The 16,542-nt window shown below is 37.8% G+C and overlaps 1 protein-coding gene across 6 annotated transcripts in view; it reads right to left on the reverse strand.

Moving 5' to 3' along the window:
* The window catches only part of ANKS1B (ankyrin repeat and sterile alpha motif domain containing 1B), a 1,254,535-nt gene that overhangs the window by 1,185,736 nt on the left and 52,257 nt on the right, over positions 1–16,542 (reverse strand). The window lies entirely within an intron of this gene.

Consider the following 16,542-nt stretch of genomic DNA (forward strand, 5'->3'; position numbering starts at 1 on the left):
GAGGCAATCTCTGGTGATTCATAATTTAATTTGTAGCAAGGAAATCCTAAGTAGGTCCTAAAACACTAATGGGATGTCAATGTGACTGGCAGGATTCCAAAATAACAGGCATCAGAGGTGGCACTTAGCCATCAGAAGCAAGGTGAATGCACGCCATTAAAGGTAGTAAGGTCAGAGCAGTAACCAGAGAGCTTGACCTGCAGGGGTCTGTGGCAATGGTTGATAAGTCATTAGCCATTTTGTTTATAGAAGCAAAAGAGATGGGTAATGTATTTGTTGCTAGGGCTGCTGTCACGAACTAAGTGACTTAAACAAGAGAAATTTACCGTCTCACAGTTTTGAAGGCCAGAAGTCCAAGATCAAGACATTGTTTGTTCCTTTTAAGGGCTGGGTGAATCTGTTCCATGACTCTCTCCTATCTTCTGGTGGTTTGCTGGCATTCTGTCACATTCATTAACTTATAGAAGCATCACCCCAATCTCTGCCTTCATCTTCACATGACATTCTCCTTGTGTACATTTCTGTGTCAAGATTTTCTTTTTGATAAGAATACCAGCCACATTGGATTAGGGGCACAACCTACCCCAGTATGATCTCATGGTTACTCATTACACAATTCAACCTATGACAAGTAGTTAATAAGGTTAATTTTTTATTTATATTTGCAAAGAAGACCAAGAACTAAGCAGAAGATCGATGTTCCTTTTCTGGATCTAAGGCAGTTCTCAGACCCAGAGCCCATCAAGGGGAGGCTAAGTCCTCTTGAGCGAAAGAGCTAATGTTTCTCCAATAATTCTTTAACGGGAAGTGCTGCCATATACCAGAGTATATGGCACCATATGCCAGTATATACTCTGGTGAAAGTGGAATACCCAAACCTTTCAGGGCTATTGGATATAGGATCTAAGCTGACACTTATACCAGGGTATCCAAAATAGCTTTGTGGTCTCCCAATTAGAGTAAGAGCATATGGAAGCCAGATAATAAATGGAGCCCTGACTCAAGTCCATCTCACCATCGGCCCAATGGGTCTCCAGACCCACCAACTGGTCACGTACCTGGTCCCTGAGTACATAATTGAGATGGATATACTTAGAAGCAGCTAGAATCCAAACACTGGTTCTCTGAACTATGAAACAAGAGCCATTATAATAGAAAGGGACAAAGAAAGCCCCTGGTATCACTTCTGCTCTGTCCCTGGCCCAAATAATAAATCAGAAAGAATATTTTGGCCAAGTGGAATAACAATTTGTGCCACCCTCAGAGTGCTTCCTGCAAAAAAACCATATGGCTCATGGATGAGTCAGCTAAATACGTTGGTGCAAGAGGAAAACTACTGTCACACTGTAGCCCAAGGCAAGGGTGAACTACTGCAATGTTACTCAAAATGTAATCCATAGACTAGTGCCAATTCATAAATTGATTTTTGTAAGTCGACAAAATAATTATTAAAAGTGAGAGTACATATTTGGAAACATTAGAGCAATTTGACATTGCTATAATAACTGTGGTTTTATATTTTACAAAAAGATCACTCATGTTGAACTGAAAACAAACCCATATATGGTTCCTTCACATGATCAGTTTGAGTAGCACTGTTCTAAAGGACAGTGGTGAAAGGAAATCCATCAGGCAGAGCTTCATAACTTTACATGAAGAGAGAAGTGGTTTGAGGTGAGAACAATATCAATTGTTGGGCAGTGGCTAGTGGTTCTGCTAATTGATCAGATGCCTGGAAGAAGCAATACTTCATGATCAGATACAAGGAGGTCTGAGAAGGAGGCATGTGGATGACCCTATAGGTGTGAATACAAAGTGTGAATACCTAACAAAGCATCTATAGTAGAGGCAGCATTGAACAACCAGATGGAAAAGATGACCCATCCAATGAATGTCAGCCAATCTTTGTCTTCAGTCATCACAATGGTTGCACAGTGGACATGGAAACTGACTAGCCGTAATGTCAGGGATGGAGGCTATGCATGGGCATAAAAGCATATACTCCCTCTCACCAAGGGTGATCTAGCTATTGACAGTGCTGAATGTCTGACCAATAAGTACTGGCCCAAAGTGACCCCTCAATACAGAACCATCCCTCAAAAAAGCCAACCAGACATTTGTGGCAGGTTGATTACATCAAATTCCTTTCCACCTTGGAAGGCACAGCAATTCATCCTCAATGGGACTGATAGTTATTCAAACATGCTTTTGCCTTTTTTGCCTCTGCCAGGTCATATTTCCTAGCATAGGATCCACCAGTCCATTTGGCCAGTCCAAATGGCCATTCTAGCACTCCATCAAGCTGATGAACCACTAGCATTCCATCAAGCTGATGGCCAAAAGGCTCAGCTTTAGAATAACTGTCTATAGGATTGGTGCCCCACCCTCTTAAACAGAGGTCCCCAATCTCCAGCCTGTGGAGAGGTAACTCTCCATGGCCTGTGAGGAACCAGGCTGCACAGCAGGAGGTGAGCAGCAAGGAAGCAAGCATTATCACCTGAGCGCTGTCTCTTGACAGATCAGGAGTGGCATTAGATTCTCATAGGAGGTGAACTCTACTGTGAACTATGCATGCAAGGGCTCTAGGTTGCATGCTCCTTATGAGAATCTAATGCCTAAGGCAGAACAATTTCATCCTGAAACCAACCACTATCCCCATCCCAGCCTCCCACTTCTGTTCATGGAAAAATTGACTTCCACAAAAGCAGTCCCTGGTGCCAAAAAGGTTGGAACTGCTGCTCTACAGCGCAGTATATGAGTCAAACCAATGATCATTACACGATGTTCTGTCCCCTTAGCATGGGTGTGGGAACTAAGGGGTAGAAGTAGAATTGGCAGCACTCACCACTTAACCCACTTGGGAAATTTGTCCATCCTCAGTAGCCAAGTTGGGTAATTTGTACTTCCCGTTCTCTCAACTTCAGACTCTGTGGGATGTGATACCTTAACCCCTATGAGTGGAACACTTTCACCAGAGAGTAAATTACTTTCACCCAAACCCTTTATTTTGGTGCCTGATTTAAAAGAGAATCTGAGTTAACTTTAACACAGTTAGATACAATTATTATCACCTTATATTGAGGAATGAGGCACAAGGAAGTTTAAGTGGACCAGGGTCACACAGCTAGTAAGTGATAGAATCAGAACTTGACCCTGGGCAGTCTCATCTAGAGTCCTTGCTTTCAACCTCTACTCTAAATTATCTGTTTTTAAAGTTCATGTTTTTGTATTTAGTTGTCTTGGAGCAAAGCATTCCTATATTATTTTATGTTTCTAAGGCAGGTGTGGCTAGCACCTCTATAATTAAAATAAAGTTCAATTAAATCTGAACAAGTATTATTTAATATAGATTTTTTATTATTTTAATACAGGTTTCAATGTAATCAGACAGTAACAATGTCTAGCTCTGTCTTCATTTAGCATGTATCTATAAACACGCTCCTTAAAAACATACCTAAACACACACACAAAAAAAGATGTCTTTATAACAAATTTTCACAAGTTATGCATTTTTGAACAACAGTTAACAGGATAAGTTCAAGGTAACAGTTGCCAGTGATTTTCATCCCTAGGAAGTAGGTAAATCAACCAGGCTAGGAGTTTTCAAAAATAAACATAAACTCCTTTGTACTAGCTAATCCTTATCATTTAGCATCACCTGTCCTTCAGCTGGCCCTATGCTTGAGGCATCAGAATGAAGCCCTGGGAACTAGTATTCAAATCACAATTATTTTAAAGTTTACAATGGGCAGTTTCCTAAAAGTGATATGATAGAAAGAGTATGAATTCTGGAGTCAGACAATCCCAGTTTTGCAACTTACTTGCTATGTGGCCTAGGACAAGTTATTTAACTTTTGGATCTTCAGTTTTCCAATATATAGAATGTGGAAGAAAAAATATTGAAGTATGCAAAGTGCCTAGTGTACCATCTAGCATCCAGCAGCTACTTAATAAGTAATAGTTTCCTTCTTCATAGGTATTATTAATTAATTCATGTTTATATAATTACTTGCAACTAAAATAAATAATAAATAATGTAGAAAATCCTAAGGGTCTTATAAGTTTAGGTGGAAATAAATTGGAAGCTTGCATAAACAGATTAAAACACAGATTCACAAGAAGAAGAAATAACAATAATAGATTAGAAAGCAGGTAGACCCAGCCATAGGAAAGAAAACTTAAATACTACTCAGCAGTATCTCCAGGATACCATCAGAACTGTTTTGGTCACCCCATAGGGGTAGACATGGATATCCACTGCTACGATTTTGCACTGTACTAACATGGTAGCCTCTAGCTACAGGTGGCAAATTGAGCACTTGAAATATAGCTAGCCCAAATTGAAATGTGCTGCAGAGTTAAAAAAAAAAAAACTGGATTTCAAAAACTTGGCATGAAAAAATATATAAAATATCTCATTAAAAATGTTTAGATTGATTACATATTGAAATAATATTTGGATTTATTGTGTTAAAGAAAACATTGTTAGATTTAACTTCATTTCCCTCTTTTTACTTTCTTTATGGTGGCCACTAGAAATTTTAAATTTACATAAGTGGTTTGCATTATATTTCCACTGGACAGCACTAATGTGAGGTCCTAATTTAACTTGAACAGCACTGATGTAGAGTCCTCATTCTTAGGCTCCCATGTTCTTCCCTCCCAGTCTTCCATTCTTTAGCAAAGACTTAGCACTACAGTAACAACAATTTTCATTCATGTTCCTGTATGAGGGCCCCACTATCCTGGATGCAACACACGGATGATTTCCCACAAATAGTCTTTAAATGATTTATAAAATATATAGGAATGAATAAGCGGATAAATAACTCCCAGCGAAAAATGTCCCTCAAGGACAATATTCACATAGGCAAGACTCTGTGGTACTTTCTAACACACTTTAAAAGGAACATTATTTTAATATGCACTATCCATTCACGACATTCAAGACAAGTGAAGGTTAGCTGTCTACTAGAAAAAATAAAATTTTAAACTTGAGGCATTTATTCATATAATTAAGAGTCTAGGAAAACTGCCTGAATTAGTCAAGGTTCTCCAGAGGACAAAAAAAAAAATGCATATATACATATATGGAGATTTATTGGAGAATTGACTCACAAAATTATGGAGACTGAAAAGTCCACCAATGATTAATTCATTCATTCATACTTTACATAGTTTAAAAGTCCCTGGCATCAAGCAGGGTACCCAGGAAAGCCGGTGGTGCGATTCAGTCCAAATCTAAAGGCCTGAGAACTAGGGAGGCTGCTGGTGTAAATCTCAGAGTCCAAAGGAGTTCAAAGGCCTAAAGGAGGCGCTCCATGTCCAAAGGCAGGAGAAGATGTCCCAGCTCAAGAACAGAACAAATTTGCCCTTCCTCCACTTTCTTGTTCTATTCAGGCCCTCGAAGCCAGACTGAATGACACTCATCCACAAGGGTGAGGACAATCTTCTTTACTCATTCTATTAAGTCACATGTTAATCTGTTCCAGAAACACACTCAACAGACAGACTTAGAAATAATGTTTTACCACTTATCTGGTCATTCTTTAGTCCAGTCAAGTTTGACACATAAAATTAGCCATCACACCACCTCAATCCTCTACACAAATTTGGCTGAAACTAGCTTGATAAGTCTTTCTATCAGAGGCTTCAGTGGAAAAACTGACCAGGTGATATGGTTTGGCTCTGCATCCCCACCCAAATCTCATCTCAATTGTAATCCCCATGTGTCGAGGAAGGACCTGTAATCCCCACCTGTCAACAGAGGAAGGATCATGGGGGTGGTTTCCCCCATGCTGTTCTCATGAAGTGAGTGAGTTCTCATGAGATCTGATGCTTTTATAACGGGCTCTTCCCCCTTTGCTTTCTCTGTCTCTCCTGCCACCTTGTGAAGAAGGTGCCTGCTTCCCCTTCCATCATGACTGTAAGTTTCTTGAGGCCTCTCCAGCCATGCAGAACTGTGAGTCAATTAAACGTCTTTCTTTTATAAATTACCCAGTCTCAGGGAAGTTATTTACAGCAGTGTGAAAATGGATTAATATACCAGGCAACTCCACAGACTCTGGGTATCTTCTTCAAGTGTTTCACAAATACAGTTTCCCAATCTTTACAGAACATGAGACTCCAAAAATAACCAAATTCTCACTTCCCCTACTCACACTCCCCCCAAAAAATCTACTCACCACAAACAAAGCAATCTAATCTGATAGTAGAAAAATCAAAATTAATGAACAGAAAAAAATCTGTTTTGGAGATAAAAACCAGAGAACCACTGGAGAAGATGACATAAACAGTGAAAGATCACAGGATGGCTTTTCATCTTCATAACTCTGCCATTAGTAAACAACACACACTAATATTTTGCTTCTATGAAAATCTCCTGTCTAAATTTTCAAGGAAAAATTAGTAATATAAAAATATGAAAAATATAAACTTTTTTTTTTACTTCGAAAGTTTTTAATCTCTTAGACAAGTATAATTACAGCAAGCACTTTCCTACAAGTAACTTTAAGCTAATGGACATATAATGGATAACAGTAAGCATCCTAGAGTCAAGTTACCTGGGTTCAAGTGCCAGCTCTGCCACTTAGGTGCTGTGTGACCTTGAGAAAATCCCTTAACCTTTCCCTGCTCAGTTTCCTCCTCTAAAAATGTGGATAATAGCAGCTACCTGAGGGAGTTGTTATAATTAAATACATTAACATATAAAGCATTTAAAACAGTGCCTGACACATAGCAAAATCTAAATAAGTGGTACTTATTATTACAAATGACCAAAAATTAAGTGACAGTAATTGGTACATCTAATCTCACCTAATTGTCTTTTTATTTAATTGATGACTGTTCTCCTCACTAAGGACTTCTTTAATTCTTCCAACAGGTGTTAAAATGTTACTAGGTTTAAGAGCCAAAGGATACATATTAAATTTTTTGCAAGACTCAATAAATATGGTTTTATAGCACTAAACACTTCTAACAAGAGTAGGAAAAAAAACATTTCAGGAAAAACGTTTTGTATTAAGAATAGGAAAGTCAACAGATTGATACCATTAATACCAATGGACATAATACTTAAGGCCCAAACCACACCATATTCCACTAGCATTTACTAAGTGTCAATTGTGTGACTGGTGTTTCCAAGATACTGGACATACAAAGAAGACAAGGACTGTATCCTTAAGGGCTCAGGGTGAGTATACAGGCAATACACAATTATGTTATGATGTAAACTATGGTTTGAATGTGTCCCCCAAAGTTCATGTGTTGGGAACTTAATCCCCAATGCAATAGTGTTGAGAGCTGAGAAATTCAGGAGGTGATTAGGGTATGAAGGCTCTGCCCTTCTGAATGGATTAATGCCATTAAGGTAGGAATGGGTTACTCATAAAAAGAATGAGTTCAGGCCCTCTTGCCCCTTTTAACTTCCACCATGAGATAACACAGCATGAAGGCCCTCACCAGATGCCACCCCTTGACCTTGGACCTCTCAGCCTCCAGAACCATAAAAAAAAAAATTCTTTTCTTTATAAATTACTTAATCTGTGGCATTCTGCTATAGCAACATGAAATGGACTAAGACAATGTATTATAACAGAAGTATGAGCAAAGTGCATTACAGGCAAAAGAAGAAATCTGAACAAAGCCAAAGAAGCATGAAACTGCATAGCATATTTGGGGAATGGTAACTCACCTAACATGGCTTCAGCATTCCATCAAGATCTTACATTGCTTTGTTTTTTCAAACATTAACTACCTGTCATGTGCAAGGCACCAAAGAAACAGACATGTAATCCATAGCCTCTGGGAAGGTAATATCTGTTTCAGGTGCTAATGTATAAATAGAAGTTAGCTGCAAGAACAAAGGAGTAAGAGCATTCTAGGAAGGAGAAATGGCATATGCAAAGGCATTCTGAGAACCAGGAAGAGTTTAACAAGTCTAAATCCATGGGAGGATCCCAAGATAAAGGCAGAGGTGGGATCATTAGATGTTTTGGATGCCAGGCTTTTATAACAAAAGTGACTAGTAATCACTAAAGGATTTAAAATAAGATCATGACCAGATCTGTGTTTTAACAAAGCCCTTCTGATAGAAGGCCAGTAAGGAGTAATCCAGGAGGGAAAAGGGACAAGGAAATAGCATTAGTGATGGTGACAGAAAAAAGGGAAAGAACATATTCAAGAGGGTCTTCGATGAGAAAATTTGGTAAAAGTAAGGAAGAAAGAGATTCCTTGGATGGTGCCTTAAGTTTTTTCCTAATCCCTCTGTCCCCCTAGTAGAAACATCTTCTCCTTAGAACCTATTTTATTTCTATGTTAGTGGACTTTTAGGGGGGTACCTATTTATTCATGTCTCCCTCCTCCTACTGGTAAACTCATGGGCAGAGACTGTGCCTTATCCCCCTTATATTCTTAGCAGGACCAGAACTAGGGTGAGGAGAGTGATGCATTCAACTTCAGGTTCATGCTGGTACAAGGTTGAAATCTGTTTCTATTTAAAATTTTCGTATTTTGTTCATCACAGACTTTTTGCATACGTTTTGATTTTTTAAACATTAAATTAAAATATTGTATATTATTTAGTACTTTGGCACACTCTTAGATTTTATACCTGTGGCAAGTACCTCACTTACCCCTAGTCAAAGACCTGATACTCAGTGTCTTCCTGACATAGTACCTAACACAAGCAGGTACTTAAATGCATGTTGAATGAAGGAAAAGCAAACAAGTGGCATAAGGAACAAGACGGATGGTGGTGGGCCTTTTACAGAGACAGTGAATACAGGAAGAGCAAAAGACTCTAGAGGAACGTGAGTTTATAATGCATGTCAGAAGCACTGCTTGGTGTATTACAGATTAATTTATTATTCAACACTGGAAGCATGTATAATAGGAAATATTAAAGGATGACATTACTCAAGGAATTGTTCTCAAGATATTTCCCCATTCTCTTTTTAAAACTTACACTAATATTTGAGGTATTGCAGCAATATCTAATTTCTTAGTTCAGCTTTTAAGTTAACATTTCTTAGGATGCCAAGATGAGATGCTTGTTACATATATGCACCATTAACACTGCTACGCTATGAATGTTTGTGTTCCCCCAAAATTCATATGTTGAAATCCTAATCCCCAAGATAATGGTATTAAGAGGTGGAACCTTTTGGGAGGTAATCATGTCACGACAGCAAAGCCCTCACGAATGGCATTAGCACCTTTATTATAAAGGCCCCCGAAAAATGACTTGCATCTTCCACTATTTGAGGACACAGCTAGAAAGCATCATTTAAGAATCAGAGAGAGGGCCCTACCAGACACTTCCCAATCTCCAGAAGTCTGAGAAATGAATTGTTTATAAGCTACCCAGTCAATGGTATCTTATTATAGCTGCCCAAATAGACTAAAGACAAACACAGTCTTTGATATGACTTCATCAAATGGCACCCACATTACTCTATTTCTGTATCCTTGCTCACTTTTCTTCATAGCATTTATCACTACTAGATGCAGTATAAGTTAGTTATTTTTCTTCCCCCTTTAAAAAAGATTCACTCCATGAGAACACAGAATTTTTCTGTTTTGTTCATAGTTGTATCCCCAGCACCTAGAATAAATGCCATTGAAGGTCATGACAAAGAGTGCGAGGGTGGCTGGAGGCTGGCTTACACTGGAGCAGAAATAAGACAAAGAAAATAAATAAAACCCTGTGTGGATACAAAACTAGAGCTAGGTGCTCACAAGAATTTAACAGAAAGCCCTAGGAGCCAAAAACAAAGATGCAATTGCAAACCAGAGCAATAAGCTTGGGAGCTTACCTGTAGTCACCTTGGGAAGTAACCAGTGGGCTTGGGTTTAATAGCCTTTGGCCAGATGAGATTCAAATCTCTGGATAAAGCTGATACCCTCAAAGGATTACATACTTGGCTATCACTGGCATACCAGAAGATAAAAGGAAACTTGCATTTCTCAGCCTGGGCTCCGGGAAGAATAAAAAAGTCTCCCTGAGAATTCTTAAATATGACCTAGCCTCCTATCTTTGGGGCTTTAAATTTATACCACCCAGATGGTCTAGGAATCCCAAGCCAAGAAAGTATATAGTGGTTCTGGGTGTGATAGTTATCAATGTATTTTCTCACAGCTCCCAATGCACCCTTCTTTGTCTTGCTTTATATATTGGAGCTGGACCCTACGAACATTTTTCCTTTGACTTCTGGCTCAATGTTAAGCTTCATCAAAAGGAGGGACAAGGCTGATCAGCCCATTGAAAAAAAGGTAAGTGATTCCAAACAAACTAGTTTTACTTATTAAATATAATAAAACATAAAATATTTGTTTCTGAAAACCTAACAGAAAGTTAATACGTAGAATTGTCATCCAACATGAACATTTCCAATGGTAGGGCTGGCCTTAAGTCAAGCTTAATTTTTCATATACTGAAACATTACCCATCTAACATTTGAACAGACTTTTTATCTGATTCTCCTCTAACTCAATAGCTGTTATCTTTGAAGATTTATAGCCTCACACCTAAATGGATAGCTTTTAAGTAGATTTTTAGGCCAGTGGGCCCCAGATTCATTTATCATAAGATTGGTTGCCTATATATCCCATTTCACATTCCAAATATCTTCCCATTTTATAGAATGATAAAGGGTTATATGCATTTTGGATATAGTAAAAATGAAAATCATTGAGAAAAACCTGGGTTGCCAATTTATATATTTAATGCTTATCAGTTCAACTTTAACTTGCTCTATAGTAACTTTAACTTGCTTATATTAGGACTGCAAAGTACAAAACATACTCCAACCCAGATTCTAGCAAGTACCACCTTGTGAAGGTTCATTTTATGTGTCAATTTAAGGTCCCCAGATACTTATTCAAACATTATTTGGTGAAGGTGTTTAAATCGGTAGACTGAGTAAAGCAGGCTGCCCTCCCTAACATGGTAAGCCTCATCCAATTAGTTGAAAGTCTGGATAGAACAAAAAAGTTGACCTTCTCTTGAATAAGAAAAAATTCTTCCAGCCCAACTGCCTTTAAAATGGGATATCAGTTTTTTCCTGCCTTCTGACTTGAACTGAAACATCAGCTCTTCCTGGGTCTCAGGCCTGCTGGTCTTCAGAATGGAACCACATCGCTGGCTCTCCTGGATCTCCAGCTTGCAGATATTGCATCCTGCAGGTCTTGGAACTTGTCAGCCTCCATAATCACACAACCCAATTCCTTATAATAAATGCCTTTATATACATATGCACATATCCTATTGGCTCTGTTTCTCTGGAAAACCCTAATACACACTGCAAATGACCTCTTATTAACTCCTGCTAAAACATCCCTCCTAAATAGCTACAAATGTTCCAGACCTTTCCCTTTCTCCTCTCATTTCAAAAGGTAAAAGTATTGTGTTTACTATCTTGTCTTCTCGTTGTCCCCATTCCCCCATGCTACTACCTTGCAGAAACACATTCCTACCCCACCTCTGTAATTATGTGGTTAGAACATGAGCTTTGAAATCCTGCCTACCCTCTGGATTACAGTTGTTTGGCTGAATATCCTCCAAGCTGAGCCAATCAGAAGCCATAAATGTAAATTAGATTTTTGAAATTTGTATTTAGAAACTGAAAGAGAGTTGATTGAAGTCCCTCTCTGCCAACAACCATGTGTGGGAGTTAGGCCTAAGAAAATGAAGGAGACACACTGAAACAGAGGTAAAAGCTGAAAGAAAAAAAAAATAGCATCCTACTGATACCTAATTCCCTCATTCATACCTGAAGCTTAGCCTCACCCTGTCTTTCCCTGACCCCTTTACAGTAGTCAATAAATTCCCTTTTGGCCTAAACTGGTTTGAATTAGGTTTCAGTCAGTCACAACTAGAGAAGACACAGTAAATTCCTACTGCATGTAAATCATTACAGAAATCTGTGAATTATATTAAAAATAACCAAACTTAGTTATTCAAATGTTTTCTAAAATCTGTTTGCCATAAATTGATATTATTCAAAAATACATATATGTTCCATATTTGTCCTAGAAACATTAACATTCAAGCTACTTAAAATGCAAAGATTGCCTAGGAAGAATGTCTCTTTGCTTGTTTTTACAAGGGACTTATCAAATTAGAAAGCAAAATTAGAAATCATAATGAGTTCCATGTTCTCTGGTGAACACTATGAGGTACCATTAAAAATGTTATATAAACCAGGAGCAGCGGCTCACACCTGTAATACCAGCACTTTGGGAAGCTAAGGCAGGAGGATCACTTGAGCCCAGGAGTTTGAGACTGCAGTGACTTATGATGGCACCACTGCACTCTAGCCTGGGCAACACAGTGATACCCCATCTCTTTAAAAGAAAAAAAAGAAGAAACAAGAATATGCTGCTTTAAGTTTGTACTATTTTTATAAATTAATTTTAATTTTAAAAAACACTTTAACTGCTATATAAAAATAATACTATAACTAAAAATATTGTAATCTGAATCTTTAAGGAAAACCATACAAATTTACTAAATGAGGTTATCATTATCAAATATCTTCTTGGCACTTTTAAGTTTTAAATTGAGTGTTTTCTTAGCTGGTTGAAGGCTAAGAAGGCTTAGCTGGTTGTAATCCCAAAGGATTACAAATCATTATCTTCTTATAGAACTCTTGTTATATAGAAAACACTTAATTATGAAGTAGTTATTCATACACATGAAAGATAAACTGGTCCTGAATTTCCTCCTCAATAATATAAATGTTATCCTAAGAAACAGGAAAAAAATGGTGGCTTGGATAATTAAAATTCAGAGATAAACACAATCTTCAGTACCCAAATTCAATTGAATTCAAAGTCTTCAATCACCTACTATTTTATAAAGCTGCTGACAAATACTAAAGTTTTAATAGTTGTTTTCTCTAATTTGATTGCCCTTATAGATTTTCCTGAATGACGTGCTAAGTAGCATAATTGTGAATAAGCAGAAAGTAAGAGAGAATATAAAAAGCTAACACACATATACACTTCAAAAACAAACTTGATAAGAACTTAGTCACAAAGGGTATAAACCCTCTCAGGATCGTAACTCCAGGTGACTTTTCTTTTTCACTCTTACTAATTTTACCAACTACGAAAGGGAATCAGATAATCCTAGAATAGGTAAGAGAGGAAAAGCAGGCTTGGAAGTGATCAACAGACTCTATATAAGGTCATTAAAGGAACTAGGGAGTGAGAAGTAAACTAGTTAGTAGAAGTATTAATGAAAATTTCAGGCCCCAGAATCATGCTCACAGATTGGAAAGGTTAGATTTTTCTGTTGCTTTAATATTATAGAATTGCAGGAAATATTATAAGCTTCATTTGTCCAACAGCATCATGAGAACAGGTAATGAATACAATATTTCAGGTTCAGCTCACAGAACTAATTTTCATAAATTCTTATATAAGTGAAAAACCTCTTATCCTATTGCAATGTTCTCAATCCCATTGCCATTAAGACTCCTCACACAATAACCACTCAGTTAAGAGAACGACAGAGGGATTTTTTTTCATGTGTTTTTTGGCTGCATAAATGTCTTCTTTTGAGAAGTGTCTGTTCATATCCTTCGCCCACTTGTTGATGGGGTTGTTTGTTTTGTTCTTGTAAATTTGTTTGAGTTCACCGTAGATTCTGGATATTAGCCCTTTGTCAGATGAGTAGGTTGCAAAAATTTTCTCCCATTCTGTAGGTTGCCCGTTCACTCTGATGGTAGTTTCTTTTGCTGTGCAGAAGCTTTTTAGTTTAATTAGGTCCCATTTGTCAATTTTGGCTTTTGTTGCCATTGCTTTTGGTGTGTTAGAAATGAAGTCCTTGCCCATGCCTATGTTCTGAATGGTATTGCCTAGGTTTTCTTCTAGGGTTTTTATGGTTTTAGGTCTAACATTTAAGTCTTTAATCCATCTTGAATTAATTTTTGTATAAGGTGTAAGGAAGGGATCCAGTTTCAGCTTTCTACATGTGGCTAGCCAGTTTTCCCAGCACCATTTATTAAATAGGGAATCCTTTCCCCATTGCTTGTTTTTCTCAGGTTTGTCAAAGATCAGACAGCTGTAGATATGCGGCATTATTTCTGAGGGTCTGTTCTGTTCCATTGGTCTATATCTCTGTTTTGGTACCAGCACCATGCTGTTTTGGTTACTGTAGCCTTGTAGTATAGTTTGAAGTCAGGTAGCGTGATGCCTCCAGCTTTGTTCTTTTGGCTTAGGATTGACTTGGCAATGCAGGCTCTTTTTTGGTTCCACATGAACTTTAAAGTAGTTTTTTCCAATTCTGTGAAGAACGTCATTGGTAGCTTGATGGGGATGGCATTGAATCTATAAATTACCTTGGGCAGTATGGCCATTTTCACGATATTGATTCTTCCTACCCATGAGCATGGAATGTTCTTCCATTTGTTTGTATCCTCTTTTATTTCGTTGAGCAGTGGTTTGTAGTTCTCCTTGAAGAAGTCCTTCACATCCCTTGTAAGTTGGATTCCTAGGTATTTTATTCTCTTTGAAGCAATTGTGAATGGGAGTTCACTCATGATTTGGCTCTCTGTTTGTCTGTTATTGGTGTATAAGAATGCTTGTGATTTTTGTACATTGATTTTGTATACTGAGACTTTGCTGAAGTTGCTTATCAGCTTGAGGAGATTTTGGGCTGAGACGATGGGGTTTTCTAGATATACAATCATGTCATCTGCAAACAGCGACAATTTGACTTCTTCTTTTCCTAACTGAATATCCTCTATTTCCTTCTCCTGCCTGATTGCCCTGGCCAGAACTTCCAACACTATGTTGAATAGGAGTGGTAAGAGAGGGCATCCCTGTCTTGTGCCCGTTTTCAAAGGGAATGCTTCATCATCACTGGCCATCAGAGAAATGCAAATCAAAACCACAGTGAAATACCATCTCACACCAGTTAGAATGGCGATCATTAAAACAGTCAGGAAACAACAGGTGCTGGAGAGGATGTGGAGAAATAGGAACACTTTTACACTGTTGGTGGGACTGTAAACTAGTTCAACCATTGTGGAAGTCAGTGTGGTGATTCCTCAGGTATCTAGAACTAGAAATACCATTTGACCCAGCCATCCCATTACTGGGTATATACCCAAAGGATTACAAATCATGCTGCTATAAAGACACATGCACAGGTATGTTTATAGCGGCACTATTCACAATAGCAAAGACTTGGAACCAATCCAAATGTCCAACAACGATAGACTGGATTAAGAAAATGTGGCACACATACACCATGGAATACTATGCAGCCATAAAAAATGATGAGTTCATGTCCTTTGTAGGGACATGGATGAAACTGGAAACCATCATTCTCAGCAAACTATCGCAAGGACAAAAAACCTAACACCACATGTTCCCACTCATAGGTGGGAATTGAACAATGAGAACACATGGACACAGGAAGGTGAACATCACACACCGGGGACTGTTGTGGGGTGGGGGGAGAGGGGAGGGATAGCATTAGGAGATATACCTAATGCTAAATGATGAGTTAATGGGTGCAGCACACCAACGTGGCACATGTATACATATGTAACAAACCTGCACGTTGTGCACATGTACCCTAAAACTTAAAGTATAATAATATTTTTAAAAAAAGAGAATAACAGAGGGATTACCAAAACAGAAAGGGTACACATGCTGATAGTAATATCCAATTCACAAATATTCCTCTACGCAGTTCTAACCCAGGAAATATGTCTTGTAATTATGAAACTTTGATATTTTCTGCTATATAGCAGCATTCATTCTAAACAGTGAAATATTCTAAAAAGTTTTGAGTCTATATTAAGGAGAACATTTTAATTAATGTGTGTATCAAAATAAAATTAGAGTTAATATAAGCAACATCAATGAAAGGTTTGTGGAAAAGAATGTTTTATTTTTATGGGTACATAGTGTATGTATTTATGGGGTACATGAGAAATTTTGATACAGAAATACAGTGTGTAATAATCACATCAGGGTAAACAGCGTATCCATCACCTCAAGCATTTATTTCTTTGTGTTACAAACATTCCAATTATACTCTAGTTATTTTAAAATATATAATAAATTAATGTTGACTGTAGTCACCCTGTTGTGCTATCAAATACTAGGTCTTATTCATTCCATCTAATTATATTTTTGTACCCATTCACCATCCCCACTGCCCCACTCCCCTTCCCAGCCTCTGGTAACCATCATCCTACTCTCTTATCTTCATGAGTTCAATTGTTTTAATTTTTAGCTTCAACAAATGAGTGAGAACATGCAAAGTTTCTCTTTCTGTGCCTGGCTTATTTCACTTGACATAATGTCCTCCAATTCCATCCATGTTGTTGCAAATTACAGGATATCATTGTTTACAACTGAATAATACTACATTGTGCATATGTGACACATTTTCTTCATCTATTTGTCTGTTGATGGACACTTAGGTTGATTCCAAATTTTGGCTATTGGGAATAGTGCTGCAATAAACATGGGGGTGCAAATATGTCTTTGATATATTGATTTCTTTTCTTTTGGGCATAT

This window comes from Gorilla gorilla, chromosome 10 (genome assembly GCF_029281585.2).
Source record: "Gorilla gorilla gorilla isolate KB3781 chromosome 10, NHGRI_mGorGor1-v2.1_pri, whole genome shotgun sequence".
NCBI classification, from domain to species: Eukaryota; Metazoa; Chordata; class Mammalia; order Primates; family Hominidae; genus Gorilla; species Gorilla gorilla.